This window comes from Anopheles funestus, chromosome 2RL, assembly GCF_943734845.2.
Source record: "Anopheles funestus chromosome 2RL, idAnoFuneDA-416_04, whole genome shotgun sequence".
NCBI classification, from domain to species: domain Eukaryota; kingdom Metazoa; phylum Arthropoda; class Insecta; order Diptera; family Culicidae; genus Anopheles; species Anopheles funestus.
Window position 1 is genome coordinate 15,483,959 of NC_064598.1, and position 17,688 is coordinate 15,501,646.

Sequence of the window (17,688 nt, forward strand, 5' to 3'; positions counted from 1 at the left end):
CGTTGTCGGTCATTCGGCTTAATTTATCTTTATTTGCTTAATGTTGGCTGAAAGAGGACGGCGGCGATCGTTTACCGAACCTTTCGATACTGTCGAGAGTACAACGAGCAAAGAACTGTCGATGAATTTCGTTTGAAGCTCGTAACGCAAGTAAAAGCGATGGCGGGTGATTAGGGGTGGTTGGGTACTTGGGTGGTTGGCTACATACATTAATTGATCTGTGTATTATTATCGTTCGTGTCTGTCCGCCATCCTCCTCATCACAACTCCGCTTCTACTGAGCTCCATTTCTCTCGCCGGCGGAGTAATCGATGTCTAACAACGAGGCGTGAAATGTTACTATTAAGTTCCTTTCCGTACTTCTTACTAACATCCTCTCGCATGTGTCGGAAACACTTTGCAAAAGGTTCTGCGTCCGGAAAAGTGGTTTGTCTTTGCGGGGGGTGGTGGGAGAAGGTGCGCAACAACAGGGGCGTAGATCATTGCGCGATGGCCGCTGCAATGCTGCACTCTGCCGCAGTATGTGTGCATGCATGCAGCGGATTTAATAAATACGGGAATTAATTCGACGCTCTCAACGCCCAGCAAGGTGTGCACGCGCGTTTGTTGTTGCACCAAACTACGAGCACTCCGAAGAAGGCTTTTTGAAAGCCATTGCCCTGTCGCAAGGTGAAAGGGAGAGAGAGCATATGGGGCAAGGCGTATAATTTATGGTTTATCGATAATAAATTACGAGCGATTATAATTGATTTAACGTGTAGCTGTGGCGCGACCTATAAGGCAACACCATTTCCTGTCATCCGGTCGTACCGTGTCGCTGCATACTTTGTCAGCTGCCCGCGTACGGGGGCAGTGTTTCCTAATTTAACCTTAACTAAATCGCTAGATGTTATCAAGATTTGCTGTATTAAAGGTAATATTCCACCAGTATACATTTTTAGAAAGATTTATTAGCTGAATGAATTGATACAGCTTAAGTTATGCTATTTCCCATCGTTTTTTCCATGATAGAGAATATCGACCCAGTTCTAAAAATAAATCCTCAAGGAAATGGGAAACTTTCTCATGGCATTCAAGTCATTCCTGGCGTTTGTATGGTGGCTGTGTACAAGAACGCACTTAAGCGGCGGGATTTCATCCGCCTCTTTAGCTCAGTGGTAGAGCGCTGGTCTCGTAAACCAGCGGTCGTGAGTTCAAACCTCACAGGAGGCAATGATGAATAATTGACAATTTATTTTGGTTTTTTAATGAGTTTTTAAGAGTTTTTTAATAATACTTTTAGTAAGTTTGATTAATAAACTATCTTATTTATTCACAAAAATCGTATTTATTTTTTTTTTAATTAACGATGTGAACAATGTTCGGAATATGTTTGATCTTGCTATGCCAAGACCATGTTTGAAGTTATTGAAAGTTGTTTGAAAGTTGTTACAATCAAATCCTTGGCAAACAAGGCCTAACAATAATTGCTTTAAAATCGATTGAAATATTTCATTCAAAACTTTGTACGAAGCTTTAATCAATACAACAAAAGACATATTTATATTTAATTATTAAGTATTCGTCCTTCAATTCATTCGTCCTTTAGCAGAAAAGCCCGACACAAATAATCCCGCATGTAACGCATCTTACACTGAAGAGAAAGTCAATGAGCTGCATGTAAAAACCTTTGCCACGTGTTCTTTTGCGAACCAATTTCGTGACGAAAAGGGTACATTGTGCAACGGTCCTGAACCATTTCTGTATGCTTCAAGCATACAACACCAACCCTGCTATCGGAAAGGTTGGTTCACCCCCTTTCACCTGGCTTGAAGGACATACGGGGCCTTTTAACGTTGTTTTTTGTCATCCCGCGGTTTGCATCGCGCGCTCCCTGCCGGCAGTAATTATGACATTTATATTATTTTGTCATTAATTTTAATATAGTTCCCCCACGGCGTTCAGGGGGTTCTTGTTTATCTTCCATTTCGCTTCCTTCCTGCTGGCGACACACGCATGGGTTCGTGTACCGATGCTGTACGAATCCGTCCTCACAATCCTCTCCGGCGCAGTGTGATGGCCGTCGAACATATTTGTAGCTCAGTGGAAGATAATAATGAACGGGGAGTGCACCAAAAACCGGACCCATTCCAACGATTTGCGTTTGATGATCGTTGTCGAAACGAGCTAATTTATCAATCAGCATGCAACCCAACCGAAACCATAAGCAAAATGGACTCCCCTTCTCTCCCTCTTTCTCTCTCTGCTTATCATGAATGAGGCTGTGCCCAAGGTCCCACGTGTATGTCCTTTGTCGGTTTGAAACAATTAGAGCGAAAGCGAACGCCATTTCGTGGCCACGCAATGTTCGGCGAACGGTTAAATTCAATTTCGCGAGATGCAAATGATTTAAAATTAATTACCAACATCAATCGAATCGGGCGCCACACAAGCGTAATGAATAATTCGATTGACGGTTGTATAGGGGAAAATCAATCAAAGTGGAAATTTAGCTAAAAATCATTTTGACTGGAATAAATGATACACCGGAGGAGGAAATAAAAATTAAAATGATGTCATTTGTTTTTTTTGGCATTGTGCATCATAGATGAATAAATTCCATTTTATGGAACGTTAAATTGATAACGTTTGTTGTGTAGAAATGGGTTTTCTTTTAATTTATTACATTTATTATTGACCACTGCGTGTTGATTTAAATAGTTTAAACATTTGCACATTTTATTACACAAACCAAACACATTTTTTCGCTTATGGCGGAGCGTAAAAATTTTACAATCGATTGCTTTTATGTAAACTATTTCACTTTTTGCGTGAAGGACAAATTTGGTGCGACGGGAGTGCGGCTTGCGGCGGCCGAGGCAGAATTAGCATTTGGATTGGTGTTTCGTGCTAGTCGCTACTCCATTTGTCACATTCCCGCGGCCATTTGTGCGAATGTCGGTCGTTATCGTGTCACGTACTGGTCGTAACAGTACCGACGGGAAGGAAGCGCATTTGCTTAGCATAAATAACAACGACGGCCGTTTTGTTGTGTTGACTCTGTCTGGCGTGCTTTTGCCCTACAGCGGGGGGAGGTGAATACATTTTTCAAATCACACCACACTTTCCAGACAATATTTTTCCTCCCTTCTCCCGCGCCTCCACCACCTACCCGCCCACGTGGTTCACCCTTGTGTGACACGTCGCTGTTGGAAGCTGTGCGTTAGATCACCGGTGGGGCGGTTTGAAAATGTTTGCCATTGTGATAAAATTGTGAGGATTTTTCCACGTCCATACTAATAAGTGGGGAAGTTTTTTTTTCTTCCTTTTTTAGACCAGACAAGGATCAATAGAAACACTTGGATAGGATATGTTGTTGTATTCGATTTGTCCCTGGAAAACGACCCTGAATCAATCATTTTTTGACTTTATGACACTGAAAATTATCGATAAAAACTCCGTTGTATTTCTATTGGTTGTCTAATATTTCGTCATAGATCGGAATTTTTTAAAAAGTAAAAACTGACCTTAAGAATAAAAAATTTATCTCGAAGAGGAATAAAATTAATATTCACCTCAATTATGATTATTGTTTTGAACGATTAATTGTTCAATTAGGATTTCATCATAATTAACTTCTTTTTCTCAAAGTATGACACTATATTGTCCAAGTTTATTATAATTGATATATTTTCCAGGCCATTTACCATACTTTATGAGGATAAGGACGTTAAACTTAATATGGCTGACGTTTACTACCCTCAAAAACTTTATGCATAATTTATTTCGCTTCTAATTTAAGTATATTACAGTTATCAAAAAAGTTAAGTGTCATATTTCTTGGAAAAATAAATTTACTATTACAGCATGTTCCCGAAACGTGTTTCCTATTGACTATTCCAAAGCATGCTCACCATGGCCATGTCACTGCCATAAATAAAATCATACCGTGTGGATGTAATTTCGTGATAAATGCTTTCCCAGCGACGTGTTTCGTTCTGTTTTAGTTTTTTTTATTTTCATCGAAAGCACACGTGTAAGACACAGCCCATGCGGGAGCCTAAAACTCGGTACCGAAATGCTGTGCGGGATTTTTTTTCCTTTTTTAGTTTCTGTCATGTGTTAATGCTCAACGAATGATAGCCCTTCCGTGGTACGTGGTTTGCGGTCGTTTGCCTTTCGAAAAAGAATTAGCCAATGGTTTGTGCTTGCCGACCGCAGCCACTATATAGGTCCGTGCTGCAGAAAAGCCATAAAACAATAAAGTACATTTATCTCGTGAATTCGCGTGTACGCGGTAGTTGCATGTACGAGCGTTACATCCCAACCGTACATTCCCGACGATGGTATTACCCCCGGGGGTCGGGACTGACAGCAAAATATGACAACTGCGTGCGAGTCCCCCCCGGGCCCGGTGACTCCACTATCTCGAGGCCCGCATAAGTGAGCCAGCAATGTTTGGCACGAACTGGTGCACGCTCACCACGTGGATGGCATGAAATTGATGCACCATTGGGTTACATGATCGGATGATTGTCCACGGCTTGGTTCCCCGTTCACAAAAGGGGGTCGGGGCAACAATGTGGCCATTTCCCGACACACTAGATGCGAAACAACAAAAACACATTCTTAGCCTCGTTTTGTGGAAGCTTTCAGTTTTACTATCACAACGGCCCTCGACATCGGGGCGCTTCTCGCGTGTAGTATGCTCTTCCGGCTCGCTGCACATTCATAACATTAACTCCAGCCGGTCGAAGCGTACTGTCTCGCACGGCCTCGTGCTGACATTATTTGATAACAGTGCGAAAGTGAAACAAAAACAAAACAGCCACCAGCGTTAATCGTATGTGGGTAAATGGTGGCTCGCAAAAGGAACTCGGGGGAAACAATGTATGTGCGCTGGAACCGCTGGCAGGTAACCCAGCCCGCGGGGGGGTCGCAGTTTTCTACTACATGCGGGAACGGATTTCCTCAAGCTGAAAAACCATGAAGATGAACGTTAAAAGTTAACGGATAACAAAGTGCGTGTGTGTTCTGCTTGTGTTTACCGTGTGCAAGATGCTCCACAGTCTGTCCTCGCCGTATTGTTACTGCGGCTTGGTAGGGGAAGAAGAAAAAAAACAGACGGCAATGGTGAGCTATTTTCATTTTTCTTTCCCTTTCCCATCCGGGAGGTTCCTTCCCGGTAGGTTCGTGTTCGCGCTGCAATCAAAAGCGATCGCGGAAAATGAGCACAAAGTGGCGAACAAATGTAAGCGAGACGACCGCTGACGAACACAATGTGTGTCGTGACGCTGAAGGCCGCGCGCGCGTTATTGTATTAAATAACATCCTCCCTCGCTACGGATGATGATTATGATGTACTGCTGCGTACAGCGAACTAGACGGCCGTACATTACGGTCCCTGGAGGTGCTGGCTTTGTGCGTGGTTAGTGGGCATGTTTAAGTCGATCGGGTAGTACGGCTGCCGAGGGTTTTGCCGGGGAAGGGAATTAACAAGTTTCTCGGTGATTGAAGGGTAATTGGCATTGTGTCTTGTGTTATGATAAAGTGCATCCAGGGTGCATACCGACAAAGTCGACAAAGCATTTCCGCATGAGTGGGAACTTGTTGAAAAAAAAACTGTGATATAGCCATGTGACATATGCATTGAGATATTGCACAAGCAATGAATTGGATATGATCACTTATTTCTTCACTCATATATTATAAGAGCACTTAGATATTATTAGAGCATTGAATTGTATATTGAGTTGGGCTTTTATTTACTCTATAATCATCAACTTGTACGAAAATAGACGAAGATACTGCTATAGATGCTTGCAATATACTTAGAAACGGCTTCAAATTCTGGGACACGATTTTCTTCCGTATATTTCCAATTCCTTGGCATCGCGGATGACATTGACATCATCGAAAGTACATCTACGTCGGGGTGAGTGTAACGCGAAACCTTAAGGATTTTATTGAGCATCAATGGCTATCCTAAGAACTTATTTCAGCGTAAAAGAGGTGTAAATCGTTCTTGAAACCATGCATTGAAGAGTTGGTTTCAAGTCAAAGTGTTCCTAGAAGTTGTTGAAGTTTCTTATCACTACTAACAAAGGTTCGTTAATGGTAGGTGAGGAGTTCCGCTACCTAGATGAGAAGAATCCGTGAAATCCGCGAAATACTAAGGCCTCCACAGAACTTCTACAATCCAGCAGACTCCATAAAGATACAAAATACGGTATATCACGACCGGAAGTCCTGTTTTGCCACTCTTGGAGTCTTGAGTGCTCACAAATTTCGTGTGGCGAGAGTCTTCTTAGCAGGTCATAAGGAGAAGCAGCATAAATACCGAGCTAATTGAGCTATTCGCGTTGAGCACATATCCTGACGGGGATCAAAACTGGAAAGATACAATAGTTGGAGCACGTGTTGGTGATACTGAGCTCATTCTCCATTTCTCTGTCCATGTTGGATCAAAAGGAGCAAAACCTGTCAAATATTGGATGTACCAGGAAAAAGGAAAGCGGCCTTGGACCGAGTTACCAAGAAATGAATTGGTGACCTGGTTATGTTAGCACAACGTTCTCAACTATAAGAGTCTCAACAAAGAAAATACTGTTCACTAAAATACTCTCAAAACTTAAAAAGGAATTCTATTTCGGAACGATGTTCAGTTTACTTTGGACGGACATAGAAAATTCTCCAAAGTACAACGGCGACTCTTAAACTCTGACAATTTCATCCTGTAATGACTAATTAATCTAACGCGAGATACCATCGATGTAATGCGGAAATGGATTTATTCATCAGTCAAATTCTCCATTATTATAATTTTCACAGTACTCCGTTATTAATATTTAAGAAGTATGCGAAATAACACTCCCAACATAATTGGAAGGACTAGTAAAAGGGATGATAATGCTCACAATTAAAATAATTTAATCGAATTAAAAAGAACATAACTTAAAGTGCTGTACTTCAAAACAAAACACGAAGCAATTTATTCTTGCAGAATATCTGTAAATGTTTTTCCCCCAAACAACTCACACATGTGCACTTATCGTCAAATTCGAAAGCGATGCTTTAACAACACTTTCTTGAAAGAACCCGGTAATTAAATAAATGCAATTTTCTTTGCACAACAACAAAAACGAAAAAAAAACCGCTCTTTCACCCGAAGTTCGCGCAAGTTCCGAGCCGATTATGCCATCTGTTACTGTGCTGTGTTCACGGCAATGGCCAGCCAGTAGTTAGCTTGATTGCGACAACTTAAATGCTGCACAAGTTAAGAAAAGAACGGTCCGGGAATGGGCGCCCTTGGATGTGGCCACTTACCGAGATGCTTGAGTGAAAAGCAAAAACTGAAAACTACAACCAATCAGGAAATGGCATTCGAAAGGGAGCGAAAACTATATCCCAATCCCCAAACTGTTTTTGCTACGTTGCTCAATTACAGGGTTTGAGGAGTATGTTTGGGACATTGCGGATCGTAGGATCCAAGGTTTTGGAGCGTTTTCGTTACTAGGGAATGGAAGATGGAACATGGTCCACTTGATAATGATGTTCAATGATGTTTAGCTAATGTTGTCCTGTCGTTGCATTCCTTGCATTCACCACCCCGGGGGGAACAGAGCGAAAACCCTTCGGCGTCACATGCACTCTACAATTTACGCCACTCTTGCCATTGCTTCCAACATTATCGCCATTTGTACATGCGTTGCGTTGTCGTCAATGCACAATTAGCTGTCGATTAAAAGCATCGTTTCTACGAGTTCGCTCTAGTATGGCTGCGCAGATGTTCGAAGGCACTTTGCAGCGATTGAAAGCGGAGTTCTGGAAGATACACACAGTTCTTTCTATTTTTTTTCCGTACCAAACCATTCAGCAAGGGAAGCCATGCAGTAAAATTGATGCCATTGTTGCCCGCAGCTACGACATGATAAATTGAGTGCGAGTCTCTTTACTTTTGCCGATTATTTATTCAGTACCGACAACGAAGCCTGGCAGAAGGGGGAACACAAGGGCTTCCTTTCAGTTACTATGCGGTGAACGGAAGAAAAATGTCGCTCGACAACAATCATCGATATTTTGTCACCGCGCACATGTGGTCTTCGGCCCACCAGCACCGGGTGCCCGCCGTGCAATCAATGGATGGATTGCCGGGAAGCATAAATATCACCATCGCTGGAATTATATTAGGAAAACTCGTTTGACAGACAATGTCAACGGCAGCCTCCACAAGGGAAGGCATTAGACGCCACGGCGATATTTGGACGGACGCAGCTGATTTCGGGAAGTATTAATATTCGTTATTAGGCAAACGATCGAAATAGCAGTCTGTGGCCATATTAAACAGTTCCGAAGAATATCACACGCACGCACACATGCGTAAGTATTTATGGGTAAAATTATAGCGCAAAAGAAAGCCCAAAAATTTTAAAATGGGTGATGTGCGCGCTGGGAAAACTAAAACATGTTCCCAGGGCCGCACACATGACAGTAACGACGACCGACTCGGTCGTGCACTGTGGGCGTAAATGTGTCAAGGGGGAATTGTAATTTATGGAAATGCATAACCACAAACGAATGCCGTACTATCGTTAACATCGAGGGTGGGCAAATCATAATGGCAGAACCAGATCCCAGCGCACAGGCGGAGTGCAAATTTTCCCGTGATTAATTGAAGCCTTCCTGGTTGGGATGGTTTGTTGATGATAAGCGAAATCTTGCAGACGTGTTTGTGTTGGGAATGAAATAAATTCGCTAAAATGTTGTGTCATGTTGTCGTTTACGCTTGTGGTTGAATTAAAGTACAATTCTTGATAGAAAGTTTTTAAAAATTGTAATGCTATATAATGAAGACTGATGGATAAAATCTATCAAATCTTTTGATATTCGATTGATTCTCAAAAATTGTTCTTCGTCAGACAAACACACAGCTTTAACTATTCTGTTTTGCCAGATGTATCTTGATGGTTTTTAATGGTTTAAATTCAACTTTGTAGATATTTTATACAATCTCAAGGTTTCTAAAACTTATTTACTAATAAAAAAAAACTTTTCAAGAGGGTTATTTTAATGGGAACATCTGATCTATATTTATATTTTAACTTTATAATTGTTTGTAGTATGGGTTATATAAGAAATGCTAAAACTTATCTACTAACTTAGAGAATAACATGAATGCTTTTGAAAAAAATTGAGGGGTTGTTGAGAGAATGGAATGATTCAGGAGATTCAGAAAGGAACAAGAGGAGAGATGTGGAAATCGAACAAATGAGATGCAGATTTGAAAATTCTCATCGCTATTAGAACCGAATCTTTATGCATGATATGGAACGAGATATCGGTGAGGAGAACTGATGAGTCGATCAGAATTATGAAGGAGAGCATCGATAAAAGACAATTACTCAATTAGACGACGTCTTTCCAGAGATTCCAAACGAAGAAGTTGACACCGTCTTCTGTATGGGAGTTTGGGAATTGGGAGTCCATATAACGGAACTATTTTCAAGAATTGGTTTAACCAGGGTATAATATAACGATTTTAGTTCCAGTAGATCTGCAAAGTTGACTGCCTTACGTTTAAGTAAGTCGAGGGTTCTACTAGCCGTGGTGAAAGTAACTAAGTATATACTAAGTACCAAGATGCATTTATAATCCTAGTATATTTCATGTCTTCTAAAACTACTACCAGAAAGTTCCATTATCTCAACAAACAGCTCACTAAAGATTCATTTCAACATCTGAAACGTAAACCAATTTTAAAAATAGTTTAGAATTTAATTTTATACTGCAATCATATTTATATACCCCTGTGGGGTATTCAACTAGTTGTTAATGGTTGAAAATAAATCATTTTACCAGCAAATTAAAGCCGAACCGATTTAAAAATCAATTAAACCTAATTCGTCACTCTGGTCAGAACGCCAGAACCGTACAAAGTCTCGTTTGCAATTAAGTTCGCCTCCCCGCTTGTGTTGAACTTGCATTAACGATCCCGACGGTACGTTTCTTCCGATCGGGATTACAACATCGTTGTGGGTTGTTGCGGTCACCCCACGGCCACACCACCCCCAATATCGAAAAGAACACAACCGCAACGTTCTCTACCGTGCACTGCGGTAAAACGCATTAACGGCATAATCCCAACGCAAGACAGGAATGCCATTTCCTAATCTCTACTAGATTAATTTTTATGACCAACTCATCCGACTTCCATTCCATTTCTCGCATTTGCCCACCCACCGTGTGGGGCCGGTGGTTTTTTCGGTTTGGCGTACAATCGCATCAATCAAGCCCATTGCATGAAATCGTTTTCAGAATCGCGCAGTAAGAGAGCAAAACCCCGGGGTCGGTTATTTGGAATGCTGAAAATCAATCACTTCTCATCGATTTTCGGTTTCGGTCGGCTGTGCTCCGTTGGTCAAATCATGCGGGTTGTGGCTATCGGAGGAATGGTTCACCGGTTCGACCCGATGGACAGTCGGACCAGACAATGAAATCGAAATTGTGAAGAGTGAGTGAGAGAAAACCATGGGTTTTCTTCGTTCTGCTCACAACCACAGCCACAAACGCATGCTGATCAGGGCAAAAGTTTTCCCAGCCCCCCTTGCCCTGAGGCCCGCGTTCCAGCCGGTCGGTACTAAGGCACACCGCATCACACCACAATCGCAAACACGGGGCCCTTGTTTTATTATGATTGATGCCCCGAAGGCTCAGCGAATTGGAAGCAATCAGTCTCCGGATGAATGAAGCCATGAGCCGCGACGCGAAACCGAACGCAAAACGAGTCCATGAATCCGCTCGGAAGCAATCCGCACCGGAGTGGGCGCGGGAACGCGCCGAGCTTAAGCCGTGGAGATGAAAAATAAACAGCTGAACCGTTGCGGAAACGTTGGAAAGATGCCACGAGATGGATGCCAAACACAAAATACAGCAGTAGATAAAAATGCACACGTTACTTTTTTTTACTCTGTTGTTGTTGCTTTCCTCTCTGGACCCGCCTGGAACCGGACGGAACGGACAGAACCGAATGAAGCGGAATGGAAGCATTGAATTCAGCGCACAAACGCACCATCCACGCTTGTGCGCTTGTGTGCAAAAGGTTAATTAGCATAAATTTATTAATCATAAATTTTATACTCGCCGCAACCTTTTGGGAACGCTAGGCCAGGGGAAAGAACCCACGAATCCCCGCTCCCGTACCAATATTGAAAGCCGTCGGTTTTTTGGATTTGTATGCGGAATAATTTATACAATTTCATGTTTCACTGCCGCATGTTTCACTCACAATAAAATGCACACATACACGCGCACATATTGAGCGACACTGGCGTACCTTAGCCTGTGGACTGTTATTATTATTATTATCTGATTTTCATTCATCAGTCACAGAAGGAAAATCAACCGAATCAATTCCTTCGGTCACCGTTTTCGAGCGGAACCAAATGGGGGAAGGGACCACACCGTCCCGGGTGGTGGTGTACTTTCATGCCGAGGGTAGTAGCAGCCTGCAAGGGGGAGAAACAACGTAACAGAAGAAGAAGGAAGGCAGTGGGCACAGCAAAACATGTATAATTCATCTTGCCATAAACATAAAATTACGAATAATGATCGATTGTTGGAAATAACAATAAACTATACATTTATTCACAAATTCCGTCCCCGTTCCTTTGATTGAGGGGTGCTGTGTTTGGGAGGTGAAACAAGGGGTTCCCAGGGCTGGGGAGGACGGCGAACTCATGCAACGCATTCTCCCGTTGTGAGCGTGTGAGAGGAACGGGGCTGTTAAGACGCATTCGAGAAATGGGGAGGGTAAAAGGAGTCGTTAATTTTCCATTTCATTACACCGTACAAAACAACAAGTTCCATTTCCAGCCACATTGGTGGTGCTTAACGAATGGGAATTCGACGATCAATGTGATAATAATGTTACGGGACTACGGCGGAATGCACGGAAACAGGAAACTAAACTTTTTATCACGGTCTCTTTAACTGACAAACTGTCCGCGGGCTGGATAGATGCGTCTCGCACTAAACGCACTGAGCTGAAGAAGTTGTTTACCCAAGTGTTTATGGTTCTGGGCGCACGAAGACATAAGGGTCGGGATTGTATTTTGTTTTGTTTTTTCGGTGCTGTGTGCGTTCTAAGCATCTTGGTGGTGGATAACGTAAAGCAGCGAGATAATAAGACCTATAGTCAATTATTATCATGATATCGAGACAGGGGAAAATGTCTGTACCGTACCATCCAACCACCATCATTCGGGACCACCAACTCGAAAACTCGAGAACAGACAACAACTCCCAAATTGGTGACGAGACACAAAGACGTTCCATTTGAATCATACAGGCTCGTCTACAACGGCCACGGTTTGGGACAAGCGAAAATGGGAAGAAATTCTACCTCACAACATGGCTTCAGTCTTTAGGGAACTCCGACCCAACAACAAAAAAACATTCGCTCACAACCACCTACTCCACAGTGCACCAGATAACAAAAGGATCTTTGTGACTCTTTGGGTTTTTTGGTGGGCGATTGAAAATGGATGGCGGTTTGAAGCCGTTTGAAAGTTTGTGTGCCAGTGTGGAAATTGTTGGAATTGAGAAGAATGAAGATAAATTAAGATGAAATATGTCACCAGCAGATAGTGCCAGACAGTATACACGAGTTGTACGTATCGGAGGGCGTGGATCCTCCAAACCACAAAAAACAGTGTGGGACGAAAATGATCGTACAACTTCATCCACCGCCGGAAGACTTGGACGAACCTTGGAAAAAGAAAAGTGTAATCCTTTATACGTGCGAATGGCAACCCTTTTTCACCCAAGTCGATGTATTGTTTATCGCTCTCGTGACGATTGTTGGGCGAGTGCCTTTCGAACTGAAAAGAACAAAATACGCAAAGAGTGTACCCGTTAGAAGAGGCCTCTCCAGAAGTACAATCGTGCAGTGGCAAAAACTTTTCTTCCCCGTCGTTTTCGATCGTTCGAAAAGTAGGGAAAATCCACCAAGCTAGCGTTGGTGACCTCCACCGAGTTATTCGAGTGGGTCCTTACGTCTATACAGCACGTCACAACGAGCATGACTGTGTATCGTGAATGATGGACGGGGTAGGACGGTTCTTCACGCACCATAGCACCTACCAAAACGGTGCAACGAAACGGTCCTGGTGTGAGTCTGTCTGCCAAGAATTACCTCCAGCAGAGGCAAAAATCAAGACAAATCATAGACGTGGCAGCAACTGCACGCGCACCGAACGAGACCAGGAACGGTTGCCCCTTCATGGTGGTTGGTCTCGTTCGGTTCTTCTTCCATGTGAACGGAACCGTACTGAGCACAGCATAAAGAAGAAGGGATGTGCATTTTATGGTGCTTTAAAATTGTACTTTTAATTGAAAAATGTGACGTAAATTATGATTCATACTGCGCTCCATAGAATCGTGAGGTCTCCCACCATGGGAGACCGGGTCGTTCGGTTGGAAATGAACAACTTCCTTCATTCTGTACGAGTATGCCAGATCGTGGGATGAGAGGATGATAATAAAAATAATAATATTCTCACCCACATGGATGTACATTGGCCTATGGGAGAGTTCCCTTCATGAAGAGGATGTGGCACAGTGGACAGAATTATAATAATAACTTCACTTATTAGAGATTCTCGTCAACTCTGGTTGAAATGTCAATGTTTCAGCTGAAAGAATCAATTTTTTATGCAGGCAACGTATCAGACAAATTGAAATTGTTTATTATGAAACAATATGTATATTCAGAAATATTTTTTTTCACATCCTCAACTCCTCGTAAGAGAAAAAAAAGATAAGTTGAAACTTTTTTTCCCTTCCAAGACTCACAAACTTTGTCATGCAAAACTGGAATATATTTAAAACTTCAACGATTATACATGTAAAACGCTTAAATTACAATCCAGCACCAGATTTTGGGCCCATTTCCTCCGAATATCGTTTTTTTCTCGAACTGCACCCGACGTATAGCGCTTACAGGCGCTGAATGAATAATGGATCATTTTGTAATAAAACATCGGCAAATGGTTCCCGGGAACTTTGCCCAACACACTGCTCGGTACGTACGTACAGCAAAACTGGAGTTGAAGTTGGTGGTCGTTTGCAAAATTTAGAACCTAATTGCTCAGTCTAGTAAGGGAAAGCAGAAAAAACTTACCGTCCAGTTTCGTCTTGCACATCTTGGTTCTGCTATGCAGGTCCATTATTGCAATCCATCCTGACCGGTCCCATTCCGGCGGTGGTGCATTATTATTTCCCGCTTGCTCCGTTCGCTTTGCGGAACTCTTGGGAACTCTGGCACTGGTCTCCAGGGAGCTGAAACGAGCAGAAATTTGAATGCCAAATGATCTTCAGGAACCTGCAGTGCATAACATTTATCAGAATGTTGGAATGCTAGATGTAGAGAAAAGTGTGTACTGGAACAGTGGAAATCTTCATTGAAGGATTTTTTTGTGTGTGGCTCTCTCTCTCGCCTCTCGAATGGACGATCACGATGGGTCTGTATTCACCGATGTAACTGAACCGCCTCAAAATTCCATCTTCCATAGCAATACTTGGTCCATGTAATAAACTGGCAAAATTATTGTCTACGTGCAATGGAAGTCTTTGCCCCAAGACAACATTTTCATACGAACGAGATGGCCTTCCAACGAATGTAGGAATGGCGACTTGTGCTTGTACCAAAAGTTTCGTGGAGACTGGTACAAGCGTCTAAGGCTATTTATTTTCCCCATGTTACATTCGTTACAGGCATTCTGCTGTATGGTTTACTACTTCAAATAGTGCTTTTTAAAAGTGAACTTCCACTGATAGGCAAGCGTATCGTGCAGTCCAGTGAGAAATAATGAAAATCTCTTATCATCCAACTTATTTGATAAACATATGAATGATTCGTTTGCTTTTTACTAATAACTTCCATCACTCTCATCTTATCGTTAACAGCACCATAAAACTGTAGAGCCTAAGTATTCCGGATGAACATCATCTAAAAAAACACACACAACACAAACATCATCAGCAAAAGGACAACTTCACGACGGCAGGCATTAGCATGAGCAACTTTTCCCATCAAAGTGAACCACTTTTGGCTGACACACGATGCTGGAAACATTCGCCGGGCGAGCGTCCGGGTACCATGTGTCTTGGCCGCACTTTAACGTCACGTTTGCCGAAAGCAGCATAATGTGCCCGTTTGCCGGTGGGATATCAAGCATAAACCCAACAGAGATTCCTTGCCGGAATGGTACAGATTCCAGGCGTATGTGGCGCTAGGATTCCCACACAGGGTGAACATATGAAGAAAGCAGCTACTTTGCTCGGTAACCCTCTGTGTGGACATAGACGGAAAACCATGAGAGAGAGAGAGAGAGAGAGAGAGAGAGAGAGAGAGAGACAGAGAGAAAGAGAGAAAACTTCAAAATAAATACACCAAACCGGAATGAGACTATCAGGCAGGGGACCCGTATAGGCCATCCAGCGTCAAAGGAAAACATTGTTTAAACAACGAAAAATTTTAATTTCAAATTTCAATATAAGATCATAAACATTCCTTCATGCCAGGAGAGGGGGGTTTCTCTGTCGGGTTTTTGGGGGAGTTCTTTTAGTGCACGGTGTCGCTTTAGTGTCGTACATTCCGGACGAGTAAAATGGGCAGACTGGGCTACTCTATCAAAGAGCAGCATCCGACCGCAAATCTAGTGGTCTTATGACCAAATTTTAGGTCAAATATTCTTGTTAAAATGTTGAATAATTTTAAACGCCACGCCGCATTATATTGTGTCTCGTTTTGGAGAACAAGCCTATTTATGATGCCTCCTCCTCTGTGAAGCATAAACCCAAATATCGCATTTTCCCTCACGCTGATGGAGCGAAACTGTAATATTGTTGTTTTTACCAGTGCTACAATAATATTACCATTCGCCCCATATGTTCATTTCGCAGCGAAAAGACAACGACACACGGCAATAACGCATAACCGCCTAACAAGATCGACCTCCCCCCCGTTCATCCGTACGGCAAAGCGGAATGTGAAAAAGAATTCGCTCTATCTCGCACAAATGTTATTGCAGGCGTCACATTCCACCATTCGGTTGGTGCATGGTGGTTCATTTGGTTTGATTATTTGCACAAATGGCATCCATTCTATCAATCATCCAACGTAGTTCTAGCGAAAGGTAACCACAAAACCTCCATGCACCTGCCTTCCTCGCTGCCTTGGGTTGGTCAGCTAGGTCAGCCATGCTAAAGGCAGCCAGCATATACCACAATGCGATTAAGCCAGACTAAAAATACCCTCATCAGCAGCAGCAGCACCAGCAGCAGTGCCAGTGCCAACGTCATAATCAACATCATCATCAACGAACGATTGCGAACGAACTACTGCAGCGGTGAACGCAAATTCAGACAAAAGTTGCAGTTTGAAAACATGCGCAAAGTGGACGAAGCGAGGAAATGATGACTACCGCTTTTCACGTGCACCATAATGTGGTCATTTTGATAATCAGCGTTCCACAGTCGTAGCAGACAACTGGCAAAAAAAACCCCTCAACCGTTGGCAACCGTTGGAAGTTGTGTTTTCATGTTGTTCTTCAAAGAGAACCGGCATCCGTTGATTTTAGTTGCAACTAAAGCATTCCTTCAACCTTTTTCTTTGGTTTTGCGAAAGTAGGAAAAACTGTTGCAAAAAGCTGGGCTTTTATAACAAAGAGGAACAATTTGTAGTTGAAGTTTGATTTTCTCAAAAGCATAATTTTATGCTTCAATAAAGCACTCTGTTGCTGCTGCTGTGAAATGAACATTCCAGCCAACGGAAGCTGCACTAAGCGTACGATTTATTCATTATTTACCCAGTTGTTTTCTATCCTAACGTTCGAAAACCCCATTTCCGGCGGTGCAGTAAAGTGCAGCACACCAAACGCCACATGAAATGGGGCAGAATTCTATTAAAAATTATATTTAAAAAAACACACCCAAGCTGGTTGCATTTTCGATTTTGTTGATCTATCTCGTTGGTGAAAATAATACGAAGCACAGGACAGGAGAGAAAACATACAAAACCAACGGTTCGGTCGTTCCCCCTTTTTTGCCCGTTTTGGCTGCGGTTCGGAAAACCACTTACAGCCAATTGAGGAAAAATAAATAATCGTTTCGGTGTTGGAAAAGGCAAACAAACAATCGACTCGAAAACGAACGTAAATCTGCAGCAAAAACCCAGCAAAAACCCAGAGCAAGGAATCGCTCACCAACTGCATCTCGTCAACAGTCCCGGCGGTTAGTGCATTTCACCAATGGAGAAGGGAGAAAGTTTCAATTTTTGCGATGACGATTTCCATGCAAAGTTTTGTCAGCTGCCGTTGGAAGTGTTTTAGTGGCTTGTTTGTTCATAAGAGGAAGAAAAAAAAACATCCACGAAGTTGAAGGCACAAAATGAAATAAAATTGTGTCTGTGTTGTTTGTGATTATGCTAATGTTGGAATAGATTTACAGCCAATGGTTGAAGACACGGAGGAAGAAAAAAAAGCGAAAACCGCATCTTAATCGGCTTATGAAAGAGCCTTTATCGAAAACTGAAGACGTAGCTTTATTTTATTACCATGTTTTGCATTTCGAGATTATGAACCCAACAACGCCCGGATGCTTGATGCTTGACTCCGATATTCGATTATGAATCATCGATCGAAATCAGCG

At 42.5% G+C, this 17,688-nt stretch overlaps 1 protein-coding gene and 1 non-coding gene across 8 annotated transcripts in view; both read left to right on the forward strand.

Annotated features, from left to right (window-relative positions):
* Positions 1 to 17,688, forward strand: part of LOC125765166 (mpv17-like protein) — a 137,145-nt gene that overhangs the window by 80,826 nt on the left and 38,631 nt on the right. Inside the window, exon 3 of one of the 7 annotated variants that reach the window (XR_007418504.1) lies at positions 14,944 to 15,585. The exons of the other annotated variants lie outside the window; for them this stretch is intronic. The gene's annotated coding sequence lies outside the window, so the exon portion shown is untranslated. Of the gene's footprint in view, positions 1 to 14,943; positions 15,586 to 17,688 lie in introns of those variants that run through there. 7 annotated transcript variants of the gene reach the window in all.
* Trnat-cgu (transfer RNA threonine (anticodon CGU)) lies at positions 1,141 to 1,212 on the forward strand. Its single transcript has one exon. It is a non-coding gene; the product is annotated as a tRNA-Thr (tRNA).